We start from the raw sequence: 16,448 nt of genomic DNA, 5'->3' as shown, positions 1-16,448 counted from the left end.
ATTAGTATAGTATTTAAGTGGATTCTGAGAACTGGAAATAGTTGAGGAGGACATTTGACAAGGTTGCTGAAATTTACAAAGCATAAAATCATGACAAATATATTTAACCCTTATTTTTGTTGTGCCTCTGCCTTCCCAGGGAACATAGTTCACATAATTTTAAAGATGTTCACCAAGTAAGAGATGGTAATGTATGTTTGGGGCAAGAAACAGATAATGTTCTAGAAAAAGAAAATTAACTTATTTGATCTAAGTTATTTTATGACAGTGGTATCGAAGTATAAGCAAGTATGAAACTAGGATTCAACCACTAATGTTTTGCATATAAGAATTCTGACACTGTAAACACATTTATGAAAATCTACAAAACAATGTAAAATTGAAGGTGCACATTACTGGCAGCACATGGATGAGAAGAACATCTCGCTGACCACCATAGTATATCACTTGATTTTCACATTTTTGCAGCCGGTGGAGTGAAGCCTCAGTTTCAATTTTCAAGATACATGGTGTCTTGGAGCAAAATAGCATTGCAGATCATCACTGTGGTAGCTTTCTTAATTAGCAGAAGAGGGTAGAAAGAAATGACTCAACAGAATTTCCAAAGGGACACAGTTTTTCACAGAGGGGTGACCTAAGATTTAAAACTACAATAATCATGAAGGAGAAAGAAAAGTATGTAAAACTTCTCTATACTGGAAATTACATGGGGCCCATCCAAATGTTTAAAAAAGTATTTCTATTCTATTATTCAACATAAAAGATTTTTTTAAAAAATAAAGAAAAATGAAATTCAGAGAGGATGAAAAAAGATGAACATTTTTAAAGTGATAAATAGTACAAGAAAAGGAAGGTGCTGGACAAATATTCTGGAAGAACATTAAAACTGGTAAGAAAATTAGAGAGTCGGAGGATTAGAAGATCAAGAAAAAGCATGAGCAAAACATTGGCCATATTTTAAGACTCAGCATCAAAATAATTTCGATGTATTTTTAAAATTAAATTTATGATTTAATATAGTATCTTTTGTAATACGGATCCAACTGATGTGGGTTTTTTAGGTTCCGTTTCATTTCCAGGTTTTTAGCTTGGGATGAAAAATCTGTTCTCAAACAAAATTTAGAACTATCAGAAGAATTAAATATATTTTATGCACTCTGAAGACAATTTTAGTTCTATTGAAAAGATATTTTTTTTAAAAGTACAGTATTAGCAAACTCTTATTCCCACACTTGGTGTAGATGAGAAAAGATCTTGATATTAAGTGTTATACATGCCATTTTCCTTCGGTAAAATAAAATGAATATTTTAAAAAGATACTGCCATTTATAAACATTTTCATACATGGTTATATTTCTGAAGTGTTTGTATGATGTACTCATAAATAAAAGAACGATAGAATGTAAGCATGTAAAATACAATATGCAATAGTTACAGCACATTTCCAAGATGATTGGAAATAGTTGCTGAGTTTTAAAGCAAAGGGTTTTAATTTTATTCCTAGTAGATGAGGTATGGGTGCCCATATTTTATCTGCTTTATAAATGATACACTAGATGTATTTTATTCTTGATTCAAATTCAAATTTTAAAAAAAACTAACAGATTTCTACAAGAAGTCAGAAGTTTAGAAAGGGATCCTCTATGGCTATGTTAGTATAAAATTATAATTTATAATGCCTATTTTAAGAACCAATAATATAAGAGGTAGATCAATGCATTCTAAAAAAATCTATGTTTAGACAAATTTTGATTAACATACTTGTCCAGGCTTAAAACTAAAGTATATTACAATTAATCTTGTTTGTAAACACACTCAAATAGAAATGCGAAACATTTTGTTAAAATAATTATGGTTTTTAAAACTACAGTGTCTTTAATTTTCCACTGTAAGGCACTTTATAGATGCATAACCTGGCAAAAACTTAGAATAATAGGTTCATAAAAAACTAAACCATAAAAATTAAAATAAAATGTATTTTAATATTTAAGTTCCTCAAACCACATGATACTTGGTAGTTCATAAGCCATTTTAAAGGTTGTAGTAGAAGTTAAATGCCTGGTAAATGAACATTTACTTCAGTAAATTATGAAACAGTTCATAATACTCAGTTAAGACTTCCTGAAACACTTAAATTTAATGTGATTACTATTGATTATTCTGTATAGCATATCCATTGAAGGTTTAAATTAAAACATCATTAAGTATATACATTTGATGTTTTGTTAGATGAAAACTTATTTAGATTTAGATGTTGATATAGACGTTTGATTTTAGGTACACATAGTTACTATTTATCTTGGTTTACAAATAATGAAATATATAGATTAAAATACATTAAAATACCAGAGATGATTTTTCCTCAGCTAATTTTCACTGATTTTAAAGTATTCTTATTTCCTCTCCTTTGTTTAGCAAACCAAGGCAATAATTAATCCTCAAAGGAAGTTAAGGGATTGTTTTCCTCACTTGTGGTAGAGTCTTCCATACCTGGTTGCTTCTTTGTATTAATTCAATATTTTCTAAGAATGCTTCTTGCGCTAGCCCAGCCTGTTTAGCTGCCGCGCCTGGCCATCGGTCTGCAGAGGAGGAGCTGGGCAGATGTGGGGTGCCCTCACCGGCCTCTCTGCATGTCTGGAGGACTCTGGATATCTCCACCCAGACTGTTGGAGTCCCCCCAGGCTTCCAGGTGCAGTGAAGGGGAGAGGTGGGTTTGAGGCTTCCACATCAGCCTCCCCATTCCGGTTACACTTGGAGAAATGCTGAGCTCCCGATGGGTGGGCGGGCCCACACTATCAGCCTAGCCCAGCCTGTTTAGCTGCCGCGCCTGGCCATCCGTCTGCAGAGGACAAGCTGGGCAGATCTGGGGTGCCCTCACCGGCCTCTCTGCGTGTCTGGAGGACTCTGGATATCTCCGCCCAGACTGCTGGAGTCCCCCCAGGCTTCCAGGTGCAGTGAAGGGGAGAGGTGGGTTTGAGGCTTCCACATCAGCCTCCCTATTCCGGTTACACTTGGAGAATTGCTGAGCTCCCGACAGGTGGGCTGGCCCACACTATCAGCAGAGCCCAGCCTGTTTTGTGGCCACGCCTAGCCATCAGTGTACAGAGGAGGAGCTGGGTGGATCTGGGGTGCCTGCATTGGCCTCTCCGTGTGTCTGGAGGACTGTGGATATCTCTGCAACCAGGGAGGGTCCACAGGTTCCTGAGGCACTGCAGCCTGTGGTGAGTACCCTAACCCGGCTGCAATTGAAGAACTGTGGAGCTTCCAAGGGGCAGGTGGGCGCACAGTGTCCCTGAGGCCCAGCTTGTCTGGAACTGCGGAGTTCTGAGCAGGCAGAGGAGGGCCACTAGTTCTGTAGGCCCAATGGCTTGGGGTAGCGTGGTGCCAGAGTCTCAGTAGCTGCAAACATAGAAGGGGATTTTCAACAGATCCTGAGGAAGCTTTCAAATAACACTTGAAACACAGAAATATAGAAAAATGACAAAACAAAAGAACAAATTACAACCTCAAACCTCCAGCCCATATCAAGAAACCCTAGGAGCGATGTATATAGAAGAAAATATATCCCATCCACCTCATATATTGGACACAATAGCTACTGAAATTGACAAGCAACTCCAGGAAGCTTTAAAGAAATTCAAACTCGAAATAATCTCCCAGATAAAACAAAGAAATGATAAAAGAAATGAAAGAGATTCTAAATATATCTAAAGAAAACACAGATAAAAAATTGGAGGAACTAAACAAAAAGATAGAATCCCTAGACGAGCAATATAAGAAACAAACAGAATACATAATGCAGATGCACAGAGATATACAGGAAATAAAAACTCCACTAAAAGTTGTAAAAACCGCCTTAATGAAAGTGAAGATAGAATTTCAGACCTTGAAGACAGGATTGCAGCTAGTGAACAGGAAAGGAAAGATCTTTTGAAAATAACAAGGAATCAGGAAACAACAATTCAACAACTGCAAGACGATGCAAAGAAGAATAACATAAAAATGATAGGGATTAATGAAAGAGAGGGAGACAACATGAAGGATGTCAGGAGGATATTTAGAGAAGTAATAGCTGAAAATTTCCCAAGCATGAGATCAGAAACTGACATCAGGATCAGTGAAGCATATAGAACTCCAAATAGTGATAACCAAAATAAAACTACACCCAGACATATAATAATCACCATCCCAGAAATCCAACACAAGAATAGATTATTAAAAGCTGTCAGAGAGAAAAGACAGATCACTTATAAAGGAAAACCTATCAGAATCACAGCAGACTTCTCAACACAAACGATAAAGTCAAGAAGAGCATGGAGTGAAGTATTCCAGATCCTAAAGCAAAATGATTTCCAACCAAGACTGATATATCCTGCAAAACTATCATTCAAAATAGATGGTGAAATACTATACTTCCATGACAAAGAACAGCTGAAGAACTTCATGAACACCAAACCGACCCTGCAAAAAATATTGAAAGACAGTTTAGATACACAAAGGAAAAAACCACTAAGCAAAGCAAATAATTAAACAGAACAGAAAGATAAAGATGCAACAGCAGAGAGATAACATTCCTACAATTAACCAGCATTTAACAGTAATAACCATTAATGTAAATGGTCTCAATACACCAATCACAAGAAACAGACTAGCAGAATGGATCAAGAAACAAAATCCAACCATATGCTGTTTACAGGAAACCCATCTAACCCAGAAGGATACTCACAGACTGAAAGTCAAAGGATGGAAAACAATTCTTCATGCAGCAGGAATCCAAAAAAAGGCAGGAGTAGCCATTCTGTTTGCAGACAACGTGAACTTTAAACCAACAATGACCATAAAGGACAAAGAAGGTCACTACATACTCGTAAGGGGAAAACTCCAAGAGGAAGAGATAACTATCTTAAATATATACGCACCAAACTCCAGAGCACCCAGTTATATAAAACAATTATTAACAGAAATGAAAACTCAAATTATCAGTAACACAATTGTAACAGGAGACCTTAATACACCACTGACACCAAGGGACAGATCAACCAGACAGAAAATGAGCAAAGAAATAACAGAACTGAATCACACCTGTGAACAAATGGGTTTGATAGACATATACAGAATGGTCCACCCAACAACATCAGAATACACATTCTTCTCAGCAGTACATGGATCATTTTCTAAAATAGACCATATATTAGCTCACAGAACATATTTAAGCAAATGCAAAAGAGTTGAAATCATCCCTTGCATGTTATCGGATCATAGCGCTCTGAAATTAGAAATTAATGATAAAAGATACTGCAAAAATTGCACAAACACATGGAAACTGAATAACACACTCTTGAGCAATCAGTGGGTCACAGAAGAAATTAAAGAAGAAATTAAACAATACCTAAAAGAAAATGAAAATGCAGATACAACTTACCAGAATCTGTGGGATGCAATGAAAGCCGTCCTGAGAGGAAAATTTATTGCACTGAGTTCCCACATCAGGAAAACAGAACGAATACAAATAAATAACTTGATGCTACACCTCAAACAGCTAGAAAAAGAAGAGCAAGTCAAGCCCAAAGCCAAAAGAAGAGAGGAAATTATAAAAATCAGAGCAGAAATCAATGCAATAGAGACTAAGAAAACAATCCAAAGAATCAACGAATCAAAGAGCTGGTTCTTTGAAAGAATAAATAAAATCGATAAGCCCCTAGCCAACCTTATTTAAAAAAGGGAAGAAAAAGCTCAAATTCATGCAATAAGAAATGAAAAAGGAGAAATCACTACAGACCCTATAGAAATACAGAAGATCATCAACACCTATTTCGAAAACCTCTACTCTCAAAAGTTTGATAACACAGAAGAAATAGATTCTTAGAAGCATATGAAGTACCAAAGCTAGATCAAGAGGATATAAAACTGTTGAATAACCCAATCTCTGCTAATGAACTTGAAAATGTAATTAAGTCCTTACCCACCAAGAAGAGCCCAGGCCCAGATGGATTCACTGCAGAATTCTACAAGAAATACAAAGAAGACCTAATGCCGACACTCCTCAAACTCTTCAATGAAATTGAAAGGGAAGCAATCCTTCCTAAGTCATTCCTGGAAGCAAATATTACTCTAGTACCAAAACCTGAGAAAGACCCAACTATAAAAGAGAACTATAGACTGATCTCCCTAATGAATACAGATGCAAAAATCCTCAATAAAATATTGGCAAATAGGATCCAGCAAATCATCAAGAAGATTATACACCATGTCCAAGTGGGATTCATCCCAGGAATGCAAGGATGGTTCAACATACGCAAATCAATAAATGTAATCCACCATATCAATAAAGCCAAAAATAAGAATCACATGATCATCTCTATAGATGCAGAAAAAGCCTTCGATAAGGTCCAACACTTATTCATGATAAGAACTTTACAGAAAATTGGAATAAATGGTCTTTACCTCAATATAATAAAGGCCATTTATGACAAACCAACAGCGAGCATCATACTAAATGGCCAAAAATTGAAAGCCTTTACTTTAAAATTGGGTACAAGACAAGGATGTCCTTTATCACCACTCCTATTTAATATAGTACTGGAAGTACTAGCCAGAGCAATTAGGCAAGAAAGAGAAATAAAAGGGGTAAAGATAGGAAAAGAAGAAGTTAAATTATCATTGTTTGCAGATGACATGATACTCTACATAGAAGACCCCATAAACTCCATTGAAAGACTCTTAGATACAATAAATAAATTCAGTAATGTGGCTGGATACAAAATCAATACTCAGAAATCAATAGCATTCCTATACACGAACAACAAAATCACAGAGAGGGAAATAAGAGAAACTGGACTATTCACATTAGCAAGCAAAAAATGAAATATTTAGGAATTACTCTTACGAAAGAAGTGAAAGACTTATACAGTGAAAATTATAATACACTGAAAAAGGAAATTGAAGATGATCTCAGAAAATGGAAAGACATCCCTTGCTCATGGATAGGAAGAACAAACATTGTGAAAATGGCCATTCTCCCAAAACTCTTATACAGATTCAATGCAATCCCAATAGAAATACCATCAACATACCTTATAGATCTAGAGAAATCACTCCTAAATTTCATCTGGAACCAGAAGAGACCTAGAATCGCAAAGGCAATTCTAAGCAGCAAAGACAAAGCAGGAGGCATCACAATCCCTGACTTGAAGTTATACCACAAAGCAACAGTAGTAAAACCAACATGGTATTGGAATCAAAACAGAGCCGAAGATCAGTGGAATAGATTAGAAGATACAACCACAACTACAAACACACTCAACCACCTTATCTTTGATAAAGGAGCCAAGCAGGTTCACTGGAAGAACGACAGTCTCTTTAATAAATGGTGCTGGAAAAACTGGCTCTCCATTTGCCGAAAACTAAAGCTAGACCCATGTCTATCACCATGTACTAAATTAAAATCTAAATGGGTCAAATCTGAATATTAAAACAGAAACACTAAATCTATTGGAAGACAAATTAGGTAGAAACCTTGGAGACATAGGAGTAGGTAAAGAATTCATGAACAGGACTCAAACCGCACGGGAAATACTTCCCAGAATCAATAACTGGGACCACTTCTTATTAAAAAGCTTCTGCATGTCAAAAGAAATCTCCAGCATAGTGAAAAGAAAACCCACAAACTGGGAAAAGATTTTAGTGAACTCTCTCTCAGACAAGGGCCTCTTGTCTAAAACATGTAAAGAATTAAAGAAACTCAGACCTCCAAAATTCAAAGATCCAATCCAAAAATGGGCATCTGAGATGAATACGCAATTCTCAGATGAAGAAATGCAAATGGCAAATAAATACATGAAAAAATGCTCATCATCATTGGTCATTAGAGAAATGCAAATTAAAACCACACTGAGATACCATCTCACTCCTGAAAGAATGGCCAGGATCAAGAAAACCAACAACAAATGCTGGAGAGGCTGTGGGGAAAAAGGAACTCTCCTGCACTGTTGGTGGGAGTGTAGACTGGTACAGCCTTTGTGGAGGTCAGTCTGGAGATTTCTCAAAAAGTTGGGATTGGAAATCCCATTTATTCCAGCTATTCCACTTCTAGGCATATTCCCAGAAGAACTGAAAGCATCATACCACAGTGATATATGTGCACCTATGTTTATAGCAGCACAATTTGTAATCGCCAGATCTTGGAAACAACCCAAGTGTCCATCAACTGAGGAATGGATAAAAAAGTTGTGGTATTTCTATACAATGGAGTATTATTCAGCTATAAAGAAGGATCACATTGAGATATTTATCAATAAATGGGCGCAGCTTGAGACCATACTCATAAGTGAAATAAATCAGTCTGGCATGTGTGAATACCGAATAGTTTCCCTAATGTAAGTAATAATTCAAATATATAAAAATATGTGGTAATCATGATTCCCCATTATGTGGCTTTGAAGCCTTATAAAGTTTTCACTCATTAATTAGAAAGGCTTTGTTCTGGGCTTCTTGATATGGAAATATTTGAAGCTAGAGTATATGAAGTTTTATCCAAATATTTCAAGGAAAAAGACAGACACTATGGTAACTACTATTAAGTCGGGTTAAATGGTGGTGAAGTACTAGGTTGCTGAAACAGTCATGCTTTGACCTCTATTGTTATATTGTTATGTCCTGTTTTATCTCAATCTCCCCCTTATTCTTTTAAAAATATTATTTAGTCATTTCTTATGTTTGTCTTAAAGAAAAAATTTTAAAAATTAGGATATATAAATAGTAACTCTTTTTGATTTCTTATTAACTTGTTTTGAAGTCCTGTGTACTCCCACGATCTTGTTTTGACTGATTAGACTCTGTTCCATTCTATATGATAGTATCAAGTTTGAAGACATAGGCAACTACTTTGAAGGCAATAAGATTCACTAAGATACCCATTCTGGTTTGACTATTGTCTTCTTTGGAAGTCCTGTAATGTTTACAATGCCTAAGTTTTATTGGTCTTGTTCTCTACTGTTTTGTCCAACTTTATAATATCTAATGAGATAGACAATTCTTTTTAAGGAAACAAGAGACAACGTTGATAACCATTGTTGATAACCTTGTACTCTGTTCTACACCATGTGCTATGTCTATCCTTGGTTTTGACTGACAGCTTTGTTTTGCCATATTTGACTGTATTCTCTCCCCCCCCAAAAAAAGTAATAAGCACTAAGGAGTAATAAAATCCAAAATGTGTAAATTTTGTTGTAAAAAAGAGAGGAAAAAAAAAAGAAAAAGAGCTCTAACGGATATAACAGCAAGTGTGTTTAGGGGTGTTAAATAGCTGACTATATCAATGTTTTTGGATCATTGAACACAGCTGTTTGCAGTCTCCCTGTTTGAATGTCCACCTTGTATTCTTTGATACTGTGATTTGAGCAACTATTTTCAAGATGATAATATGTAATCTACTAACAGGTGATTTCTTACTGTTATGTTTTAAAAAAAAAAAGAATGCTTCTTGCATACTCTTGGTAAATATAATGTATTTTAATTTTATAAGGATACAATGCTTTATGAAAAATTATGTATATTTTTTCATGATTTGAAATCCATAACCTAAACAGAATTTGAAAATCTCTGCTTTAATCATTCAAAGCAGAAAGAAAAAAGTCATCAGGCCAACTATGAACTAACATATATTCCTTTCTCTAAAACTTATTTGTATTCAGGTTCACTTAAAATATAAAGGTAAAATATATTGAAGATATTTTTATTTACTTTTATTACAAAGAAAATATATTAGAATTTCAAAAGAATTTGTAGATTTAAAACAAAGTAAAATTTGGAAATTTTTTGAAAAATGATGACTCACTCAAAACTACATACTATTCACATATTAACAAGGTTGTTAGGGCTTCCTGGCTCTGGTTTATATTTGTTTTAATTTTCATATAATAGAAACATAGGTTTCCATTATTCTAGTGTAAATTACCATTGTTCATGATATCAAAATTTATGAATTTATTTTTATTTAGAATAATAGTAGGCATAACTACAAGTAGAGTAATTCATATGGTTATGATGGAATTATACAGCTTCATAGACCCTGTACAGAAGTAGGAACATTTGCATATTTTAAGATTTTCTAATATAATTAATACAAAACTGTTATTTATTGAATTACAAAATGATTTTTATTTTAGGAAGTTGAAGAATTTCTTAAGATTTGTGATCAGTGATATTTTTCTCATGTAATTTACCTATTTATTTATCCTTTAAATGATTTTTTTAAAATCTATGTATACTTTGTATATACATAATAATCACATTCATCACAGGGAATTTGTACTGGTATGTAACATAGCATGAGTCTTCTTTTTTCCCGAACCTCCACTCATCTCGTCAACTCCTGTTCCCCTCCTTATACTTTTTTATTTTTATTTTTATTTTTATTTTTATTTTTATTTTTATTTTTGGTACCAAGGATCCAACTCATGACCTTGTATTTGACAGGCAGGTGCTCTGCCACTGAGGTATATCCCAGCCCCCTTATTTACAAAAGATCTGTTTACATTTCTTTCCTTCCATTATCTATTTTTCCCCTATTTACCTCTCCCTTGTTCTCCTTCCCACTTGAAAATTTTCTATTTCCAAATATCTATTATACATTTTGGCTCCTCTTGCCCTTTTGGCTTCTCACACAGGAGAAACAATGTTATATTTAAATATGTGCGTCTGATTTATTCCACATAAGAATATGGTCTCAGGGTGCATTCATTTATCTAGAAACGTCTCAAGTTTATCTTTCTTTATGGCAGAGTAGTACTCGATTGTATGAAACCTGCAGACCAACAAAGACCCTACATTTTCTCTATCCACTCATTCACTGGTGAACATTCGAGCTGTTTCCAAGATTTAGCTATTAAAACTTGTGCTGCTATAAACATGGGTATGCATGTATCACTGCGGTTTCATGCTTTTGATTCTTTTAGAAAGATACTAAGAAAGGAAATAAGTGAGTCAAAAAGAGCCTATAGTTTCCATATTTAGAGGAATCTCCACACTGATTTCCATATTAGTTGTGCCTATATACAGTTCCTTTTCTCCCCCACACTCCCTCCAGCATTTGTTGCTGGTTGATTTCTTGATAATAACCATTTCTCTAGAGGGAGATGGAATCTCAGGGTTTTAATTTTCAGTTCTTGAATGATCAGTCACGTTGAACATTTTTTCATATATTTATTTACCATTTGTGTTTCTTCCTCTGAGAAGTGTGTATTCATCTCAAATGCCCATTTTTGGGTTGAGTTTTTAAATTTGAGAGGTCTGATTTTTTCAATTCCTTATATGGTCTAGATATTAGTCTGAAGGAAAATGAACTAAAATTTTATCCCTCTCTGTGGGTTGTCTTTTCACTCTGTTGCTAAATTCTTTCGCTGTCCAAAAAATTGTTTTAATAAGATCTCAGTTGTTAATTCTTTGTTTTATTCCCTGTGTGATCTCTGTTTTGTTCATGATATTTTTGCCTACAACTGTGTCTTCAAGAGTGTTACCTTTTTTCTCCAAAGAAGATGCATTAGAAAGAACCAACACATTGAAAAAGAACCAACACATACTTCCAAAATTGTAATACAGATTTATTGCAACCCCAATCAAAATACCACTAGCATACCTTTAACTAAAGAAAACATTCTTAAAATTTATTTGGAAATAGAAGAGACCTAAAATAATGAAGACAAACCCGGGGAACAAAGGCAAGGCAGGTGGCATCACAATCCTTGACTTGAAATTGTGCTGCACAGCTACAGTGATAAAAACAGCATGATACTATCAGTAAAACTGACCTGTGGATCAGTGGAACAGAGTAGAAGATTTAAAATGAACTCCAAACACTCTTAGTCACTTTATTTTTGACAAATGGGCCAAACACATTCACTGAAGTAAAGACAGCTTCTTTAATAAATGGTGCTTGAAAAACTGGCTTTACACATGCCAAAGATTAAACTAGACTCAAGTTTCTCATCATGTACTAAATTAAAATTAAAATCAAAATGGATTGAACATTTACAAATTTGACAATAGTCAGCTGAGCAAGGTGAGAAGAAATCTTAATATAGGTGTGACTTGTATCTTTGTGATGGTTAAATACATTGAGCAATTTTTCATGTATTTATTGGAAACTTATACTCTTTAAGAAATGTTTGTGCTCTAATGCCCTTTGTTATTGTATTAATTTTTCTTTTGTGGTTAGGTACTTAATTTTTCATATATACATATATGTATATATTATTTAGTAATTATTTATTAGATAGACATCTTAAGTATTTTTCTGTGGGCTATCTAGTCACTCAGATAATTATTACTTTCACTGTGTGAGTTTCTGATTTGATGATATCCAGCTTTTATGTTATTGTTTTGTTTCCTGATCCATTCTATTCAGGAAATCACTGACTGCCCCAATATCTCAAAATGTTTTCAGATCTTAATTTATTTGATCTATGTGAGTTTGTATAGGCTGTGGGGTAAGCATCAAGTTTCAATCTTCCACATAGGGATATCAGTTTTCTGGTGAAGAGGCTATTTTTCTCCAATGTAAATTTTGGATGTTTGCCCAGAATTTGATACAGTACCAGCTTGAGTTTGTTTTGAGGTTGTTTATTCTATTCCATTGATCTATGTATCTATTTTTATGCCAGTGCCATTTTATTATGTATCCAATGTTTCTATTTCTTCTCAGGATGCTTCACCTATGCAAACTCATGCACACTAACAAACTAATTCTTGGATAGCTTTTTCCAACTCTGTAGAACAGCATGGGTTTAATCGTGGGGATTGCATGAATCTCTAGCTACTGGTAGTATGATCACTTTGCTATTATTTATTCTCAGTGATTCATGAGCATGCTAGCAATTTCTATGATTTCTTTCTTGAATATTTTATAATTTTCATTATAAAAATCATTCACATCCTCAAGGTCGTTCTGAGCTTTGTCATCATTGTAGTTTTGTGACTGTTGTTTATTGTGAATGGACTGATTTTCTGTCTTGGTTTTCTGAGAGTACCCTGCTGGTATATGCAAAGGCTAATTCTTTTTACATATAGATACTTTTTCTGAATTTGTTTATAAATTTTTAATCTTTTGGCGGTAAACTTAAAATTCTCTAAGTATAGAATCACGACATTTGCAAAAAATGATTATTTGACTCCCTCTTTTCCTCTTTATATCACTTTATTTATAACTAACATGAATTTTATAGCTAGGATTTCAACTACTGTATTGAATAAGAGTGATGACAGACAGAGAACACTCATATTAATCAGACTTTTAAAGAACTTACTGCCTTGAGTATATAAAATCAATTTTTTTACTTTATCCTTTATCTTTACCTTGTATTGGAGTATTCACTTCATTATTCCTAGTTTAGATTCTGTAATAGAAAATTATACTTATTTTATCACACTTTTGTATTTCCACCATTCAAGTTACTTTGCAAAGTTCCACAAAATGCTAAAATGTTTAAACATTGTTTTAAATTGTTCGCAATTTTATGAAAAATATAAATGTATATTCATGCAATTTCAAATTTTATCATAATCACACAATCATGCATAACAGCAACAGTTGCTCACCAAGAACCCTACCTACCCTTCTTACTCTCTGATACTGAACTTCTACCCCAGAATTCCGAAAAAAATGGTTGTTGCCTTAGTCACCCAATCTATTATAATTTGTTACAGCATTCTCAACCATCAAATTATTCACAAATGAATTCTGAGTGAATAATGTGCCTCACCTGCCCATAGCATAAGCATTTAAGTGTTCCATAGCTTCCATCTTACCTTGCTAAAATCTTGTACAACTCTGTGTGGTATTTCCCTGAGAAACTGGCTGTTTTATTTCATTAATAACTCCACAAATAATATACCACACTGTCTATGTTAGTCAGTTAATCCTCCGTTTTGAGTTTCAGATATGTGTCTAACCATGCCTTTATTCTACATTCCTTCACCTGTAAGTGATAATGATAATAATATCTACCTTCCTAGGATGCATAAAGAACAAATGAAAGAATCATGCAAAATTCTCATCATACTGGCTGCCACACAGTGATTTCTCAAAAATGGCTATCAGTTTCAATTATGTTTGGATGTACTGATGGAATTAATACTAATGAAGTTAATGCAATTAAATATCTGATGGTATCACACTAAACCATAGTAATCCTAAACTCACAATGACTCTGCAACTGCTTTAGAAGGACATGAAACTAGTCTTCTGAAAATACAATTGTTTTGGGGATGCCAATATTTGGAGGAATTTTCTATTTACTTGGTCTTCTACTATACCTGAACCAATAAGTAAAAGCATTCTATCCATAAGAAGTCTTTGTAAAGGTTTTTCCAGGTTTATTGAAGAAAATTATCATTTGATAAATTAAACAAATGGTAAAATAAACCTTTGGAACAACACTTTTTAACCTACAGCACCTGAAAAGAGGAATATCTCTTGATCATTCGCCTCTAAAGAACATGATCATAATTTAAATTTAGAGTGGAGTTTAATCCTCACACATGACGATATCACTTTGCAGAACATATCAAATAGACATAATTGACATGTATTTTCAGCAAAAATACACCTCTCAAGTTTTCTTTTAGTTCAATTCATATCATGCACAAATATCTTCTTTGATATACTATTTACATGTGTACATTCACAGATAAGCAAAATTAATTACAAAATGACAGAATTACAAATTAATTACAATAGTGACAGAAACACATTTATATTGAAAACTCTTAGGAAATATAATTAGTGAGAGTTCAAGGAAATTGGAGCTTATAAAAGAACTATATAGAAGAAAAATTTTAAGTATATTCTGATTATAATTTGAAATCTGGAGACCTATATTGGGAGTCAGCTCAAATTATGTACTATTGTTAACCCATTTATGTAGTGTTTGAATCATGAGAAGTAGAAAATTTAGGAAGAAATAATTTCTGCTTTCCAGAATTTTGTTATATAGTAAGAGAAATAAGTCAGTTGAAAATGTTTGTAATTAAACCTGTGCCTGAAGAGAATTTCAGCTACAATACCAATCACACTGACATTCTTTTAAACTGACAGCCAGTAGGAAATGTGTTCACAGATGAAGTGGGGTTTGAAATGAAGCAGTTGAGCAAGGGAAGGGTGAGACATAGAAGAGAGAGAGACAACAGCAATGAGAAGGGCAGAGACAGGGTGGAGAACCACACAATAGGAAGAGATCTAACCGCACAGGCAGCTGACACTAAATGCTCCAACTCTTAGAGAGGCTTCAGTGCAAGAACAGATCCAGTGAAGTTCAGAGTGCATGGTTTTTACTTGACCTATCATTCATATTTACTAAAATGTTTTATACCCCAATCATAAGAAATTCCCTGTAAAAATGCCCACCAATTAACTTTTGCAGGTAAATCTATTGGAGTATATAATATTTAGGTTGTTTGGAAAATTCCTTGCTATCAGCACAAAAACTTCTCATGAAAGCAGAGTAACTCTTGCATAAAATTGTCAATATGAAATTTAGGTAGAAAATGACTCAAACATTAGAAAGCAAAGAACATCAAATCAGACATAATAACTTTCATGAAAGAACTCTGCATGAAATGCTGGTATTCAGTTGAGGATTCAAAGAATTTATTTTCAATAATTATACTTTTTTACATGTTCATTATAGTTTGATAGTTTTCTTCTTTAAATATACAAGCTGTATTTCATTATATTCTGAAATATAATTATTGCATACATGTTACTCTCATTATTGAGTTACTTTACTGTATTTTCATATAAAAGTATAATCAACTCACAAATATCATGAATCACAGAAAAATGTTTACATATTACAAATTTTTAAAAATGTAATAATACTTTTAAAGCCATTGAATTTACTATACTAATCAAATTATTCTTTTCTCATTAACCTGTATTATATATTCCTTTCCTCTACAAAAATATACCATGAATATTTTAATACTTTGGAAATGTTTTGCATACATAGTATGATAGTGCATGTGATCTTTGAAAACCTGTAAACTCATTCAGTTTCACATTTGTTAAATATGCAATATTAATGCCTGTAACTACTGTTACTCATTTCTTACCTGATAAATTTCACTTCATAAATGTAATAGCAGACATATGTTTTCCTAATGAGACATGTGCAGTTACTTTTTTATAGTTTTCGGTTATAAAACATTACTATGTAACAGTTAAACTCTGTTATCAACTCCATTAGTTTCAGAGCCTCTGATGCACACTTCCGAGTTGGTCTGTGTGTATCATGCAGCCGCGACCTGGCATGCTGAATTTTGCCCCTGTCCCCTTTCTCTGTGATACTGTTCCCCTGCTTCCTGGGTGTCATGAGCTGAGCATTGCTCCACCAACATACTTCTGCCATGATGTTTCTACAGTGGAGCCAGCTGACCACGGACTGGGCCCTGTG

The sequence above is a fragment of the Cavia porcellus genome, unplaced genomic scaffold (genome assembly GCF_034190915.1).
Source record: "Cavia porcellus strain 051 isolate PalLab524CR breed Dunkin Hartley unplaced genomic scaffold, mCavPor4.1 scaffold_4, whole genome shotgun sequence".
NCBI lineage: Eukaryota > Metazoa > Chordata > Mammalia > Rodentia > Caviidae > Cavia > Cavia porcellus.
The sequence above is the reverse complement of the archived record's forward strand: the minus strand, read 5'-3'. Positions refer to the sequence as shown.